The following is a 14735-nucleotide window of genomic DNA, read 5'->3' on the forward strand; positions in this document are numbered from 1 at the left end:
AGATTCTATGTGCTGATGGGAGAAACTTCCAGAAGGGCAACCATCACTGCAGCACTTCACCAATCTTGGCTTTATGGCAGAGTGACCAGAGAGAAGCCTCTTTTCAGTAAAAGACACATGAAAGACCACATGGCGTTTACAAAAGAGCACCTAAAGGACTCTGACTGTAAGAAACAAGATTCTTCTTTTTGGCCTCAAAAAGCATCATGTCTGGAGGAAACAGGCACTACTTATCACCTTTACAATACCATCCCTACAGTGAGGCATGGTGGTGGCAGCATCATGCTGTGGGGGTGTTTTTCAGCAGCTAGGACAGGGAGACTGGTCAGGGTTGAAGGAAATATGAATGAAGTACAAAGATATTCTTAATGAAAACATGATCCAGACTGCTCTGGACCTCAGAGAGGGCTGAAGGTTTACCTTCCAACAAGACAATGACTCTAAGCACACAGCCAAGACAACACATGATTCGCTTAGGGACAACTCTGTGAATGTCCTTGAGTGGCCCAGCCAGAGACCTGAAAATGACTGTCCACCGACTGTCCCCATTCAACCTTACAGAGCTTGAGAGGATCTGCAGAGAAGAATGGCATAAACTGCCAAAATCCAAGTGTGCAAACCTTGTCGCATCATACCCAAGAAGACTACAGGCTGTTATCGCTGCCAAAGGTGCTTCAACTATATACTGCGTAAAGGATCTGAATACTTATGTCATTGCAATATTTTAGCTTTTCCTTTTCCAAAAATTAGCAAAGATTGGCAACATTCACTTTTTCAATATGGGGTATCAAAATGGGGTATGGATTGCACAATAATGGGTAAAAACTTGAATTTGTTTTTATTTTAGCACAAGGCCCCAACATAAGAAAATGTGAAAAAAATGTAAAGGGTCTAAAGACTTTCCGAATGCATTGTAATAGTCAAGTGAGCTTGTCGGGGGCATAGCTAAAGGCACATGGGCCCCGGTGCAAAAGTCTTTCTTGGGCCTTTATTGCCAGCAGACATGTGTGATACAGTCTGCTGATCCCTGTATCTAAGCCAATCACATGGTAGGCTTAGATACAGGGCCCCAGCAGACAGTATTCTTATACTTACCCTCCTCGCTCCAGAGTCGGGTCCTCTTAAGCTCCTGGAGAAATGCGGGTCCTGATGCCGTTCAGCGTCACGACGTCATGTAATGCGTACATAACGTTGTGACGCCATGATGCTGAAAGGTAGTTCAGGGGCAGACGCAAGATTTTTAAAGGGGGGTTTCCAAACACATATGTAATGAATCGTGGTAGGGAGACGACAGGTGAGCCCTAATCTACCCGCAACTCAGTCCCTGCCTACATGCACGGCCTGTCCTAAGTGACGGCGTACAACTGGGGGACGGGCCCTACGCTCAGTAAGTGCAAGACAGACAACACAAGACAAGGGCACACAGAAGCAAAGGGGAAGTAGGGGCAGTTGCCCACGGAAAACCGTGAGCAACAGGCAGTGGTGAACGAGCCGAATAAAACCAGGAGAGTACGTAGTAGCAAAACAGAGCAGGAGAATAGTCAGGCAAGCCAGGGTCAAAAAGTTACAGCGGTCAATCAGGTAAATAGCAGGAATAGCAGAGCCAGGAAACCAGAGAATCACAGGCAAGGAACATGCTGCAAGTGAGGGTATAAATAGACCAAGGGCGGGAGCTAGAACCCTCAGGCCACGCTGTCATAGGTTCTCCCTCTCCTCAGCCTGCAAGCCTGAGTGGTAACAGATTGCGTCACTCTAGCAGACCTTGGAGCTGATGAAGGCTGATTAACCACAGGCGTCGACACAGAACCTGTGTCAGGCAAACCCTTTACAACATACTTTTCAAACCAAATTATTTTCGTCACGCTCCCACTACTCATTGTTTTTTACGCTATGAGTATTGGTTTGCACTTATTACCAGCCGAGCCCTTTATATTACATGTTCTAATAAAAAAGGGCTAAGCGATATGTGCTGACCGCTACTGGTAGCGTAAAAACCATCGTAGATAGTGCCCCTTGAAGATGGTGCCCCACACTGCCCCTGTAGATAGTGCCACACACAGTCTATATAGCTATTGCTACAGTGCCCCCAGTAGATCGTGCCACACATCCCCCTGTAGATAGTGTCACGCAGTCGCCTTGTAGATAGTGCCACACAGACCCCCTGTAGATAGTGCCACACACACACCCCTTGTAGAAAGTGCCACACACCATATAGATAGTGCCACACACACAGCCCCCTTGTTTGGGGGGCACCTGGGCACTATCTACAGGTGGGCTATGTGGCATTATCTACAAATACAAAAATCTTATATTCACCTAGCCCCGTTGCTTCGAAAAACGGACCTCCTCAGTCCTGCAGCCTATGAGGCGCCGAGACGGGATCCTTGTGTAGGCTCGCACGATCCAGTGACGTCTACACGCCGGCATGCGCAGGTATTCAGTCCCAGGCTCCCTGCTTTGTCATAGCATTCAATTGTATCTGCGTCCTGAGGATGAATGTGTCAGTCGACGGGGGCACTGAGCGATTGCCCGCTTCTAGTAACACTACTAGTATGGAAGGGCTTTCCGGCCCTGGTCACCTGGTTTCGTGGCAATTGGAATACCCCCTGTGTGCCATTGACTGTTACTGCAGTAAAAGCGGCCCGTTTAGTTTATTTCATAGACCCAGTTACTACAGTAATTACAACCACTGCAACCCCTATAGCTACGCCACTGGAGCTAGTAAAAGGTAAGTACAAATATAAAGGTCTAACAAATTTCAGTCATTCCCCTTAAAAACACATTGGTAGAGATTTTTTAATAGTTTTGCAGGAAGCATGCATTAACAAGATTAACAGGGCATAAATAGCAAAATGGCGCACATGACATAATAAATTTGGTGTAACTTGCTACTCACGTTAGACGCTTATCTTCCTCATTGCTGTTGTACGTAGACATTAAATAGACAATCAAGCATGTTATTAAAGGGAGTTTGTCAATAGATTCACTCTCAATCTGCTTACTTCGCTGGTATCGTATTGCCCATATACCTTTATAAGATGTCTTTGTTAATTCAAATTGTTAAAAATGAACTTTAATGCATCCACTGGCTATATGCTAATTAGCCATAAAGAGTCACCGTTGCTCCAAAATGCTCTGTTTTCTTTTCCCGGTCCATCCCTCCCTCCCTTCTTTCATGATTGACAGGGGCCAGGCAGTGTAATAGCCGAGTTTACAATGGACCCATGGTCTCCTGAACGCGCGCGGCCCTTCTTCATAATTGGTGCATGCGCAGTATACCCTTGACCTTTCACCACTCTTATCGGTAGTACTGCGCATGTGACAATTGCATCATACTACGCCCGGAAGAGGCGGATCTCGATATCGCAGAGCAAATGAGGATGTAGTCTGACGTAATCATTGCATGCGCAGTACAGCCAATTAGACCCGTAAAACGTCAAGGGTCAACTGTGCATGCGACGATTATAAAGTAGTGCGGTCAGGAGACTACGGAGTCAGGAGTGAACTCTGCTATTACACTGCCTGGTCCCTGCCAATTAATGAAAGAAGGGATGGACTGAGGAAAGAAGACATAGCATTTTGGTGCAATGGTGACGCCCTCGTTGCTCCAAAATTCTCATTTGCATATATTGAATAAAGTGATTTTCACTGCAAAGGAGGCACCCATGTGAAAAAGGAAAATAATGTTATATTCAGGTGAGATTACACTATATCACACTGTTGCTAGTTTTATAGGTACATTTCTGGTGACAGACTCCCTTTAAGTCATACAGCGATTGATAGCATTAGCAACATTTGTTAACTATGGCAGGGATTTCTTCCAATACATTTGGAGAGCCTGGAAGGAGAAGCTTTGCGCCCCTTATTGCCATGTAAACAGGCATGTACACCTTAGTGGAGTGCAAGTTAAGGAAGTTTCTTAGTTTCTCCCTGCACGAAGTAAGATCGGAGAGGACTGTTTGTGTTGCAGACTTCTTCTGTTGTCCCTCCAGTTTGGAGATCTGAGCTAGAAAGCTATCCATTTTCATGTTGTGTTTCTTTTTCAGGTGTGCTTATAAATACTCCTCCGGATCACAAATTTTTTGCCTCCGTTCCATAAGGTTTAAAAAATTTTTGCGGAATCTATAGTGTAGTCGACCGCGCTATTGTCTCCGCCCATTTGCATTGGAAGAACTACCATTGAAATCAATGGTAATGCAAACTGAAAGCTATGGTTTCCGTTCATGAGTTCCCCTGGGAAAAGGTCTGACGGAACCCATGAATGGAAGCCCGATGCAGATGTGAACTAAGCCTAAAATGAATAATCCCCGACAGAAGGAAAGAAGGACAATTAGACGTCAACCACATGGGAGTTAGAAAAACTTTTCAGCATTCTCCTGAAGGAAGCAAAACTATTTCATGAAGTGCCAAGCGTGGAATCGAGCAAGGGTTCCAAGGTTAAATTGAAGTTGCCCCCTAAAAGCATCAAACCTTCTGGAAAGTTATGAGACAATTCTAGTGTATTTAAAATCCACGGAATTTGTCCAACATTGGGAGCAAATATCTTTCAGATGGTGACTAAAATGTTAGCTATTTTCGCTTTAAGGAAAATAAATCTGCCTGCATGTCCTTCTAGTTTGGAGATTAAATCAAAGAGGGTGTTTGCGCCAAAGGCTATAGTCACACCATTTATTTTGGCTGACTCATTATACGAGTGGTACCATGTAGCAAAGGGAGAATATCACAAGTTTAGCTTTCAGAAAGTGGGTTTCATGTAAGAGAATAAAGCTGTGTGCATTTTGTTATATGAATGAAAGACTTGGTATTAGCTTAGTAAGGGAGTTATTAACGTTCAGTTACATGACCTGGAAATGGAACATACATATACAGAATAGGGGTTACAATCCAAAGAAGATAACAATAATAGATAACGTTGGAAAATAAAGTACACAAATTTTATAGTATGTAAAGACAAACGTGTACGATTAACACTAGGGAGTGCAGGGGGGAGAGAGAGAGAGAGAGTATCTATGGCAGCTGACCACCTGTCCCAGCTTACAGGCAGACTGTAAAGATGGGGTATAGAAAAACAAAGTATAGTATGTAGGGTCTAAAATAAAAGTGTAATGATTTTGTTTCTAGCTGGCCAAGTGGTTTAATTTATTGAAGGAAAGAAGTTTACAGAAAATATCTTAGGATGGCTCTCTTTCTTTGGGCTTAGGGAGTAGTGCCCTATATGCCCTCTCGATATGGAGGTTGGCAGGAGCATTAGGACTGAGAACAGAATGCAGGATTTACCTGATAATTTTCATGGTGTCCGATAGTAGGAAGCTTAATGGCACCCCACGTACAGTATGCAGAAATTGTTCCACCTTCCCTTATTGTCTTGGTCTTCTGCGTAAGTATTTAGAGAATTTTGATCATGTTTGCAGGAAGATAGGTCTATATCCACTGCTTCCCTGTAAGCAACAGCTTGTGTTTATTCCAAATGTTCCATTCAGGGACCAATAAGGCAGACTTTTTGTTTGATGTCTACTAGTTCGCAAATAACAGACTGAAGTGCTTTTTCAATTATCTCTGGCAAGTTCCTGGGGAATATATTAATTTTAGAAAAAGATTCAGTGTGGTTCAGAGAGGGGCCACGAAGAGCAACTTCGTTAAGGCAATTATGTGGGATGGTGAGCAATTTTAAGGAATTTGGCTAGTTCTGATTAGGCTTTTTTTTTCCAGAGTGCTTGTTGGGTCTCCAGTCTCCCCTTTTTGATTGATCAATTTTTGCCGTCTTTCTTTGCTGAAATATTTATAGAGCCCGGCGATACAGACTGCAGACCTCTGATTTATACTGTCATTTAGGTTTTCACTTCATTTGGGGGCCTGTACTTAGGGATCTAATTTATGGGGTCTGTATTTATGGTGTCTGTTTTGTAGTCAGTGTTTGTTTAGGGGGTCTGATCTCGAGACTACTAGGCTATGTTCACACAGGGCAGATATGCTACGTAAAAGTACACAGCATATCCGCCCCAGACCCTGCTGGGGATTTTCAGTGAAAAAGCGCACCAAATTGTGCTGCAGTTCTTCTGCTTGAAGGTCCACTGTGGAAAACAGATGTGAAAAAAAAGCCTATACTTACCCGTCGTCATCGCGACACGTCCCTATGACGTCCTGCAGCCCGGCCTCCTTGGATGACGTTTCATCCCATGTGACCGCTGCAGCCTGTGATTGGCTGCAGCAGTCACATGGGATGAAACATCATCCCTAGTGGCCGGGCTGGATGCAGAAGCAGAGAGATCTGGGCAAGTATAATCTTTTTTTTATTTTTCTGAGTTACGATATTTTCCGCAGAAACGCAGCTTTTTCGCGGCAAAAATCATAATATCTGCTATTTGTTGCGGGTTTTACCTTCCCTTTGAATACAATGGGGAAAACCCGAAAAAAAAAAAAGCAGCAAATCCGAAGCATAAATTAACATGCTGCGGATTAAAGTAACACACCGCAGATCAATATATAAACGTGTTTTTGGCGTATCTTTTAAGAAGCGTGTGGATGAGATTTGTTCAACTCTCATCCACTCTGCTGCTACTGTATTACACCTGTCTGAAATCCATAGCGGAAAATCTGCAGTGTTTACGATACATGTGGAAATGCCCTAATAATTTAGGAGGTTAGGGGTATTTATTTAGTCCTAGGTCTGCATTTATTCTAGGGTCTGGTCTTGGGTCTGATTTTAGGGGTCTGGTATGGGGTTGGAATCTTTTAAGGAGTCTGGTCTGGGCTTTGAATTAATGTAAGAGTCTGGGTTCTGAATTGTTTCAGGGGTTTTGGTCTGAGGATTGAATTTATTTATGTTGCTACAGAGGCTGAGGATGGCTTCAGAAGTGAGGCGCCAAAGATGTCTTGGCAGGAAACTGTGGAGCCGTCAAAAGAAGTGATCATGGCGGTCCGGGCTAGATGGAGAAGAAAAGTAAAAAATAATATCTACCATCAGAGTAGACGTCACCTGTGAGTTACTGGATTTATAGATGAGCTATCACCGCTCCTGATATGTCTATAAATCTTTGTATTCCACAAAAGTCTCTGTGTAGCCCAGGCCTAATTGATAACTGGCTGTTACCATTCCCCTTGTTTAGAGGATGTGTCTTTACACAGTCTGATACTATCAGCGATAATAAGACACTGTCAGTTTGTAGAGACATACCCATTTAACAAAGGGAATGAGAACACCCAGTTGTCAATGCTAGCATAAAAAATTGGTGTTGACTATAGACACAGCGTGGCAAAGTGGCATTGGAGAAATGGTTCCCAAGTTTGGGGAACAGTCGAGGGCCTATAGTCCACTTAAGCCGCCACTGAGTAAACCATTTACCAACCAGGGGTCATAAATATACAGCATATGGTCCTAGGCCTTAAATGTAAATGTACTGCTCAGTTTAACCCCACCCCACGACATACATTTACATTATAAGTGGAAAGTGGTTCCAGCGAAATGCTGTATATTTACCGCACATGGGTGTCACTGGCTGAACACAATCCACAGCTGGAGTAGACTATAATATACAGCCGGGCTTCTGTTGCAAGGGCATCCCGGCTATTCAACCCCTTAGGCTGGGTTCACACGAGCATGTTATGTCCATAATGGACGGAACGTATTTCGGCCGCAAGTCCCGGACCGAACACACTGCAGGGAGCCGGGCTCCTAGCATCATAGTTATGTATGATGCTAGGAGTCCCTGCCTCGCTGCAGGACAACTGTCCCATTCTGTAATCATGTTTTCAGTATGGGACAGTAGTTCGATGGAGAGGCAGGGACTCCTAGCATCGTACATAACTATGATGCTAGGAGCCCGGCTCCCTGCAGTGTGTTTGGTCCGGGACTTGCGGCCGAAATACATTCCGTCCATTACGGACGTAACATGCTCGTGTGAACCCAGCCTTAGATTACATGGTCAATAGCGACCTTGACATCTAAGAGGTTTGCACCCCATCCTCCCGCGACCCGGTCACGGGGTGTTAGTGGGCTGCTATGACACCCGAATGCCTAACATTACCTCAGAGTCTGTCATATACGGAAGTCTATTATCAGCCTGTCAGGGTGTAGGGACACTGCCCTTTGACAACTGGGTGTTACTATTCCCGTTATCAATGCTATCTGTAACGTCCTTGGTCGCGGACCACGAACTCCTTCCATCCCGTCGACGCCCTTCTCTCCAGAGATGTCTGCACATGTGGCCGTCCTGTTCCACAGTGACCACCAGGGTGCGCTCGCGAGCTCAGTGCAGACTTAAGGAGCCAGAGCGCACACAGGTGTGAGATTGAGCTGATTGCTCCCAGAGCACCCTGGACTATAAGAAGGTCTCTGCCCCTTCCTATATTGCCTGAGCTTTGTTGTTGTTACCCTAGTTTGTCTCTGCAAATGGTCTCCTAGTGTTTTCCAGTTCCCACTGTTTGCCGTTCCTGCTACCTGTATCCTGTGCTATCTTGGTCAAGTGCCGTATCGAGTTTGAGTCGTGCTGTGCCATATACCATGCCTGTCTGGTTACACCACGCCTAGTGTCCGCCTGCTGCCAAAGTCACATCCGAGCCTGCCTTGCTACTGTCCGAAGCTACCTCAGGTACACCTATACAAACTATAGACTTTGACCTGTGTCCTGTTGGCTAGCTGCCATACCGTTAAGGCGGTATGGTCCAGTGGGTCCATGTACACAACGTGACAGTAGCACAGGAAGCTGATGTTGACTATAGATACGTCATGACAAGGCAGCGGTGGGAAAGGGGGGCTCAAGTTTGGGGTACAGCCCAGGGCCTATAGTCTTCCTAATTTGCCACTGCACTATTGCCTCCATTATGTACAGTACGGGTGTCGGCAGTAAATTTAGCCCATGGCTTTAACTCCATGATAGGCCACTGTTGCAATGAAGATCCACCAAGCAAGATCAGTAGCGTTGGGTGGGAATCAGCTGCTAAATGGGCATTCTGCAGTACATGAGGCCATCTTTCCTGTAGCTCTGGTGGGGGGGCAGGGTTTTCGGTCTTCTGGGGAGAAGATAAGTGTAGGCCGTGGCATAAATACGCGATAGACCTTCCAAAGGTGAAATAAACATTTTTAACTACTCTTGAGTGAGTGTACAGTCCAAATATGTGCTTTTGTGGCTAATTCAACCCATTCTTTCGCATGATTCCTAGGGATTGTTTGTGCCAACCTCAGCCTTCATTTTCTAAACATTTCACTCCACGGAGTAAGCTGTTATAGTCTTTCTGCCTCAGCCTATAGGTGAGACTAATATGGCAAGAGAGAAGTGATACAAACTCCCCCTTTTAGATACTGCCACACAGCCCCCTTTGTAGATAGTGCCACAACAGCCCCCCTGTAGATATTGCCAAACTCCTCCCTAGTAGCTAGTGGCACATATCCCCGGATGATAGTTCAACCTCTCGTGTAGATAGCGCCATTGGGGCTACCTTTAGGAGTGGAATTCCTGCTCTAGCCAGGGATTCCTCTCCTGGAGGAGCCCCTGACGTCAACGCCTCCCCCATAGCTGTGCCCCTGAGTGCTACGACAACATTTCAAACTGCTTTAAACATACTGCTGCCTAAGAAGAGATTGGAATTTTATGTTTGCAATTACAGGGATAAAAAAAATATATATATTACCAAACATGAACATGCAGTTCACAATTTGTTAAGTACTTTATAACAAAAAGGCAATTTATAATGCTGCATCAGTATTAATAAATTTTCTCCAATGTTTCTAGATACAATAATTAGTAATGTGCCATATAAATAATGTGTATTTATATTTTAATTGGACCCTTGCCGTGCAAAAGGAATAAGAGGAGGACAATCAGGGCAGAATACGGAGAAGGCTGCAAAGGGTGCTAGATGTTGTATGAAGCGCACTACAACGTTATGTATTATTCTGTCCGCTAAAAAATCAATAACAATTTGGACTGTGGTGTTCAATAAATCAATAAATGAATGAATAGGGAAAAAAAATAAGGTCAAACTTGTTTAGATTTAAATTCATTAAGATACAGGATTTTTTAGATTGTACTTTATGAAATAAATCTGCTTTATCTGCTGCTTCTTTTTGATAAATAGCTTCAGATTGTAACTTAAAAGGGTTTTCCAAGATAAACTTTCCTGCTGATATTGAGTTTAGCTTGGATGCAAGATAACTATTTAATTTACTTACTTTTAAAATAGTGCCCCTGTTTCTAGACACGCCCGCGCGTCACGTGACCTGTGACATAATCTATGGTTCTTGCTCTAGTGACATCCTGTATACCTATCCAATGGTGAAGGAGTCAATTTAGTAGCAGGGAACATGCACGCGCGGTCCCCGCTCTACTCTGTACAGAACAGCGCCTTACATCGGTGTCTGATGGAGATGCAGTCTCGCGATGTAAACAGACAGTGCGCGATGGGGATGCAGACATCGGCTGCAAAGTAATTATAATTATAGGGAAGGAACATGTTTTTTATCAAGTACAAATGTCATTTCAGTGTTGTTGTTTATTTATGAACTCGGAAAACCTGAGTGGAGAATTTCATGTTTCCTTGTTATTTGGGGGTATTTGAGAAAATTCTTAAGGGTTTCAAAGGAGAAATATAGACAGTAAATTTTAGACTCTGATAATAGACTAATTAAACATTTGTATTGGTAATCTATCTTTTTCTGAAGATTATCTTTATTCTTCTTTCTAGAATTCTAGAGTGAAACTTTTCTTCATTATTATCTTTCTCATCACCTCAAAGTAGATGAATGTATGTGCAGTTCATATTCTGTATCCTGCTTTTTTTAAAGCTACTAAATTCTTGAATTCAGTGCAATCTAAAGGCAGCTTTGGGGTTATGAGAGTTGTTTTGGAATTTACAATATGTAAATTATCTTTACTATTAGAATATACTTTTGCTAATCTTATTTATATTCTTTATTTGATTATTACAATGTAGATCCATGTATTGTTATCAAAAGAGTGGGGCAGATTTACTATTCAAAATGTGCCAGAAATCTGACTCAACTTGAGCCAGTATTCAGGCGTACATGTACTTTTTCCAACAAGCTTGACAAAATAGGCGTGGCTTACTAGGAAAGGGGCATATTCTAGACAAAGGGAGGGCCTGGTTTAAACCGTTTGCCAAAATTTTTGTTGCAAAAAAATGGCATAAACGAAGTTAAACAAGAGTTGGTTTAAGGAAGAGAAAAGTGTCTGGCATGTCTAGCTAAATATGTGAAATTTCTCAAACAGCATGCACAACTTTGAAAATTTGGTGAGTTTTTGGACTGTCTTGTCTCAGTTTACAGTGTCTGAATCATAGACAGTTTTATTAAATCTTCCCCATTATCTCCATTTTTTTGCATATTATTCTAGAATGTGTCCTCTATTGATATTAAGCATTGATTTTTTTTTTCATACATGATATTTGCAATTCCTGCAAACATTAAAGCTTTTAAGCAGTTTGGGTGAGGAGGTTCATGCTTTTTTGGAGTCAGGACTGACGTTTTTTGGAGTTTCAAGGAATATGATTATCTATAGGCTCCAAAATAAAATTTGGCACATAATTAAAAAATGGAGGGTATCCAGTAATCTTTAGATATTGCCCCACTATGTGCTAATCACTATTTTCCAAGGTTTAAATATGATGTAAATCATAAGTTTTGGGTTCACTTGAATGTTACACAATTAAGTCACTTATTTGTTAATGGGAAGATCAAATTATTTGAGGAGCTCCTTAGGGATCAAGTTCTCAGATGCACAGATTTTTTTATTTTATTCACGAAGTACAGTAAAAATAGTGTAAAACTGTGTTAGCCAGAAACAATATGCAATGTTAAATACTTTTGTGCCAAAAAAGACAAAAGTATAGTAGGTATGATACCTTTATTGGCTAACAATCAAAGTTCTATATGCAATATTTCAGAGCTCACAGGCTCCTTCGACAGGAAAGTTCACAATTGAACGAATTAGAAAAAATCACAACATTTAAGATGTTACACAAAGATAATTCGTTTACGAGGTGACACTTCATTAAGGTAAGCCGGGCCCATAAAACTGAGGTTATAGGGGTGATGACTTAGGAGTTAAAGAGGCTCTGTCACCAGATTATCAAATCCCTATCTCCTATTGAATGTAATGGGCGCTACAATGTAGATAACAGCAAAGTTTTATTTTTTTTAAAAACGATCATTTTTGCCCAAGTTATGAGCAATTTTATATTTATGCAAATGAGCTTTTCAATGGACAACTGGGCGTGTTTTCTCGTTTTAGCAACTGGGCGTGTATTGTGTTTTTACCAACTGGGTGTTGTGAATAGAAGTGTATGACACTGACAAATCAGCATCATACACTTCTCATCGTTCCCACCCAGCTTCTTTCACAGCTGACACAGCGTGACGTCACCCACAGGTCCTTCAACCTTGTCGTCGGACAAAGAAGATACATTGGCTCCAGACGTCCAAAAGGTTAATATGCTCGTCTCTAGGGAGTTTGCTATGCTTACCTGCACATACCCTGCACTGTACTCTCTGATGCCTGGAGCTGATGTGTCTTCTCTCTTCCGACGCCAAGGTTAAAGGACCTGTGGGTGACGTCATAATTCCCAGCCAGCTTCTTTCACTGCAGACACACAGCGTGACGTCACCCACAGGTCCTTCAACCTTGGCGTCGGAAGAGAGAAGACACATCCGCTCCAGGCGTCAAAGAGTACAGTTGAATTTGCAGCAGCATCACCATGTGCAGGTAAGCATAGCAAACACCCTAGAGAAGAGCATATTAACCTTTTGGACGCCTGGAGCCGATGTATCTCCTTTGTCCGACGACAAGGTTGAAGGACCTGTGGGTGACGTGACGCTGTGTCTGCTGTGAAAGAAGCTGGGTGGGAACGATGGGAAGTGTATGATGGTGATTTATCAGCATCATACACTTCTATTCACAACGCCCAGTTGGTAAAAACACAATACACGCCCAGTTGGTAAAAACACAATACACGCCCAGTTGGTAAAACGAGAAAACACGCCCAGATGTTCATTGAAAAGCTCATTTGCATAAATATAAAATTGCTCATAACTTGGGCAAAAATGATCGTTTAAAAAAACAAAAAAACTTTGCTATTATCTACATTGCAGCGTCCATCATATTCAATAGGAGATAGGGATTTGATAATCTGGTGACAGAGCCTCTTTAAGGCATCTGGAGTCAGTCTGATGGGGGATGTGACGTGTGTCCATGTAGTGGCTCATAATTCCAGGTGTTAGATTGAGGCCTTGTGTCAATGACTGGAATTTTATCATCAGCTTGATTTCCCAAATTTTTCTTTCTCTGTTGTTTTTAAAATGACCCTTCAGTATTAGGACTTTTAAATCTGCCATACTGTGATCAGGTCCAGAGAAGTGTTTTCCCCCATTTTATTTTATTCACAAATTTCCCAAATTGTTATTAAAATGGAAGATAAAACTAGACTGCACACAAAATTCTAACCTTCACTCACTGCTCAGGAAGCAACGGAATAGGAAAGGTCTTATTTCCAGATTGTATACATTTCTACAGGGGTTTAAGCATAATAAACACTTCCTTAAGAGTAAACTTTACTGGGGAAGAGATTTGGGAGTAATGACTGAGAATGACTGGAAAAGAACATTTAGAATTGTGAACCAGGTCTCTTTAAATCATGTCCTTCGTTTTTCTCAACTGATGATCAATCATAGGCTTCACCTCTCGCCTAAACTCCTATATAAATTTGGGGCTAGGGAATCCTCTAAATGTTGGAAATGTTCAGACCTTGATCACCTCCTTTGGAACTGCCCAAGGCTGCGTAGATATTGGACTTTAAATTGTATCGGCTTGCTATTCTCTATTAGAATCCCTCATAACCCTGCTTTATGCGTACTTAGTAATGATTTAATATTGGAAAATATATGTAGGGGAAAAAATCTTAAACTGGTAGTACAAATTCTTTTTTTAGTCCGCTTATTATTACTCCGTCACTGGGGTTCTAGTGTAACGCCTTACCTTGGGGAGTGGAGGAGGCAGGTGGAGTCATACTATTTGAAAAAACCTATTTTTTCGGAAATCTGTTTTGGATAGATTTTTTTAAGAAATGGCATTTATGGTTGCAATTCTTATACTTGGAAGAAATAATTTCCTTAATGGTTTAAATATTGACTGGTTTTTGTTTTTTTTGCTCGCTCTTTCTCCCTCTCTCTGTATCTATGGGGGAGGGGCGGTTAGGCTGGCTGGCTTTGGGGTTTCACTACTGGTTAATTATTATATGATTGTGAATAATGCATGTGTCATTATAAAAAGAATAGTGAAAGAAAAAAAAGAAAAACTATTAGGCTTAATTCACACAAACGTGTCCGTTTTGCGTTAGTTTTAGCACTTTGTACAAACTACCAGTCAGAGTTACACCTGGATTACCAGAAGAGAAGATAGATTCATTTTCAGATGGTCATCATAATGATATACAGAGTATATACAGAGTATGGTTGTCTTCTGAGACTGAATAACCAGAGTATAATTCACAATGTTTTGATTATTCATTTGCATTTTACACTACCCTCCTTCTATGAGCCATAACGTTTTTATTTTTCTGTCAATCGTATGAAGGCTTGTTTTTTTGCAGGAGGAGTTACAGTTTCTGTTGGCACAATTTAATCCCTTCCCGCTATTGGTTGTGACTGTACGTTCTGATTTACAGTGCATTCCCGCAATAGGGCGTACAGTCATGCCCTGTAGACGAAGCGGGCTCAGGAGCTGCGT

This window comes from Rhinoderma darwinii, chromosome 1, assembly GCF_050947455.1.
Source record: "Rhinoderma darwinii isolate aRhiDar2 chromosome 1, aRhiDar2.hap1, whole genome shotgun sequence".
NCBI classification, from domain to species: domain Eukaryota; kingdom Metazoa; phylum Chordata; class Amphibia; order Anura; family Rhinodermatidae; genus Rhinoderma; species Rhinoderma darwinii.